General features: G+C 42.1%; 1 pseudogene across 1 annotated transcript; it reads left to right on the top strand.

Annotated features, from left to right (window-relative positions):
* The first annotated feature begins 602 nt into the window (after positions 1-602).
* On the top strand, positions 603-3,290 carry LOC104601093 (L-type lectin-domain containing receptor kinase IV.1 pseudogene; annotated as a pseudogene). The gene has a single exon (XR_016082060.1). The product of XR_016082060.1 is annotated as an L-type lectin-domain containing receptor kinase IV.1 pseudogene (transcript).
* Positions 3,291-3,761: the final 471 nt, after the last annotated feature.

Genomic DNA, 3,761 nt, shown 5'->3' with positions numbered 1-3,761 from the left:
AAAGTTGGGTCAAGAACAAAGAACATTATAATTCACTAACTAAGAATAGTTTATAACAAGTGTTTTAGATGGCGAGGTCATGTATTATTATTCAATTATTTAAAATTAAAATATAATGAAAATAAATTAAATAATAAATAGTTTAAGTATCAATTCTAATGACTTGATCTGAAAGCCACATGCCACCTTTATTCCTTAAGACCGCCACCCAAATATTTTACGTTGATGGTGATTACAGGGTTTTTTTTTTTATTAACTTGTTTACTACAACTCTGGAACCCCATTAAGTCATTACTCCACCAGTCCACCAGGCCACCAGAAAATAAATAAATAATAAAGTAAAATTCTCCAACCGTCGGAATTATTTTGTCACAGCCAGTAATATGGTAATAATCAGTAGAGTAATTGGCTTTATTTCCACCAATAAATTCTTTTAGGTGAATTTCTTAAATTCTCATAGGGGTTCATGGTAAGCTTTAGGATGAATCACTACCGTTGAATAGAATTTAGATGGTGCATCGTGACTTAAATGATCATAAATTTAGAACCCAAAATAGTATATGATCAGGTAAGTCAAGATGGCTGTAATATTTCAAAGGTTCCGATTTATTGCTCTCCTAATTCCTATCTTCAAGCAATTTTGGTTTCTTTTTATTCAAATAAAATATAGTGGTTTTCTAAAAAAAAAACCTTCAATACGACAAATTGCCATCTATCTGTACGCCCAATATGATAACACGTGATAGAAATTTAGCATTTCACTTCTGGTCGGTGGTCCCCACAACCATAGAAAGCTTGCGGGAACAAGGTATCACTGCCGACACGGCGACACCAACGGCCCAAACGGGATTTTCTACTCACTTTTCCTACTCACGGCGACACCAACGGGATTTTCTACTCACTTCTCCGGTCTCAGATGCCAATACAATGGCGGGGTATTGGTATCAGCTTTCTTTTCAACGACGGACAAAATGCTTCCTATCCTAAGTAGACTGTCGCAGAATTCTTGGGCAAGAGAATAGAAAGCAACTGATAATAATTCCGCCGGTGAGGAGGAACGCCCCATCTCAGCAGTCTGTTCAATATGAAGTTCAGGCCGCTGTTTCTGTCTCTGCTCGTGCTCGTGTTCGTGTGGTCTGTGGCCTCACAAGAATCTGGTTTCACCTACAATGGTTTCCAAGGTGTAAGCTTGACCCTGGAAGGCATCTCGCAGATCACTCCCAATGGCCTCTTGATGCTGACCAACCAGAGTAGACAACAGCAAGGTCACGCCTTCTACCCGTTTCCACTCCAGTTCAAGAACCCCTCGGATGGTAATGTTGTCTCCTTCTCCACCACTTTCGTATTCGCAATCATCTCCCAGTATCCAGACTTAAGCGGCCATGGAATCGCTTTCGTGATCTCACCTTCAAGAGGTCTCCCAGGAGCTCTACCAAGTCAATATCTAGGCCTCTTCGGTGAGTCCACCGTTGGCAGATCAACTAACCACTGTTTCGCAGTTGAGCTCGATACGATCCAGAGCAAAGAGTTCTTTGACATCGATAACAACCATGTTGGAATCGATATTAACGACTTAAAGTCTTTTAGATCTGCTCCGGCCTCTTATTCCATGGATCACAGTGGTGGCCGCTGGCAGAACCTAAGCCTCATAAGTGGGAAACAGATGCAAGTTTGGGTTGAATATAATGGCCTAAACACGCAGATTAACGTAACATTAGCTCCGTTTAATGTACCTAAACCCGATATATCTCTCTTGTCTGTGTCTTACAACCTTTCTGAGATAATGCTAGACACCATGTACGTGGGGTTTTCCTCGTCGACGGGCTCTGTTCTCACATCCCATTACGTGTTGGGATGGAGCTTTGAGCTTAACGGGCCAGCAAAAGCTCTCACCCTTTCCCAACTTCCTAAGCTCCCTCGAGTCGGACCCAAGCAGCAATCCAAAATTTTGACCATTGGGTTGCCCATTATTGTCCCGGTTTCTGTGTCAATAGCAGTCTTGGGTATCATTTTCATCGTGAGGAGGAAGAGAAAATTTGCAGAATTAGTTGAAGATTGGGAACTCGACTATGGGCCTCACAGGTTCAAATTTAAGGATCTCTACATCGCCACCAATGGCTTTCGGGACACGGAGCTTCTCGGTATCGGTGGTTTCGGTAGAGTCTATAGAGGGATATTACCCAGCTCCAGAATTGAAGTCGCTGTGAAGAGAGTCTCCCATGATTCAAGACAAGGGATGAAAGAATTTGTAGCCGAGATCGTTAGCATCGGTCGTATGAGGCAACGGAACTTGGTACGACTTCTGGGCTATTGCAGGCGTAAAGGAGAGCTCCTACTGGTCTATGATTTCATGCCCAATGGAAGTTTAGACAAGTTCCTCTTTAACCAACCAATGTGTACATTGAATTGGAGCCAAAGATTTCGAATCATCAAAGGGGTAGCGTCGGGGCTATTGTACCTGCACGAAGAATGGGAGCAGACTGTGGTTCACAGAGACATCAAATCCAGTAATGTCCTACTAGACAGCGAGATGAATGGAAGATTGGGAGATTTCGGGTTGGCAAAACTGTATGATCATGGAACAGATCCTCAAACTACCCATGTGGTGGGAACGGTGGGTTATCTAGCACCAGAGCTCATTAGAACCAGAAAGGCGACACCGTGCTCAGACGTGTTTGCGTTCGGGGCCTTCATGCTCGAGGTGGCTTGTGGGAGAAGGCCAATAGAGCCACAGGGTTCAGCGGAGGACCTAATTTTGGTTGATTGGGTGTTTTCATGTTGGAGTAAAGGGGCAATTCTGGAGACTGTGGATCCAAATTTGGGGAGTACTACTGGTTATGTAGTTGAGGAAATGGACTTAGTTTTGAAGCTTGGCCTGCTATGTTCTCACACTCTTCCATCGGCTAGGCCAACCATGCGACAAGTAGTGCGGTTTTTGGCCGGAGATGCCCCTCTACCGGACCTATCATCACCGCTTGGCCTGGGTGTGAGCGGTCTGCTTGGTGAAGGCTTCGACGACTTCGCAACGTCGTATCCTTTTCCTTTGGATAAGACATTTACTCAGTCGTCGATTGCAGAGTCTCTCCTCTCTACAGGTCGTTGATTATGTAAAAATCTAGACAATTCTTAGTAAAGGAATCAGTGTAATTTACTATTTCATCAGTGTATATACCTCATCTCAAAAGAATCACATTTCACGAAACATTGTTGAGAGTTTAAGTTTCATGAATTGTGATTTGCTGATGTTCAAAACTTAAAAGCCCAAAATTTCTCCTTCTTCCTTTGACTCACCACGTGAAAAGATTATAAATATTCTCTTGGATTTATTTATAAATACCTTTAAGTAATTATGACCTTTAACCTCTATGAATAGGTGCAATAAATAATGGATTTTTAAGCACACCAAAGCTTTTTCTTGATAACAATGATGAATTCCAGCCCCCCCTACAACTAGCCCTCTCTCCCTATAAACCACATCCTGTCTGTGAATTTGGTATCAATTCACGTCAGGATGCATTTCCCTATACTTTGGGCCTAGTAAATTCTGAACTGGGTTGATTGCAGTACATCCCCGCCATGTGTTGGGAATATCTTTCAATGATGTATAAAAAATAATGATGTCATCATTGGGAGATGCTTCTCTCCTTTGTAGGGTGCAGATCTGAACTAGTTGAGATTCTTTCATCTTTTAGAAATAAACATCAAATTTTCTTATTTTTTCAACGAAAAAATACACAGATCCATTGCAAATTTCTGAATTT

Source organism: Nelumbo nucifera, chromosome 2, assembly GCF_055504915.1.
Source record: "Nelumbo nucifera cultivar China Antique chromosome 2, China Antique-T2T, whole genome shotgun sequence".
Taxonomy (NCBI): domain Eukaryota; kingdom Viridiplantae; phylum Streptophyta; class Magnoliopsida; order Proteales; family Nelumbonaceae; genus Nelumbo; species Nelumbo nucifera.
The sequence above is the reverse complement of the archived record's forward strand: the minus strand, read 5'-3'. Positions and strand labels throughout refer to the sequence as shown.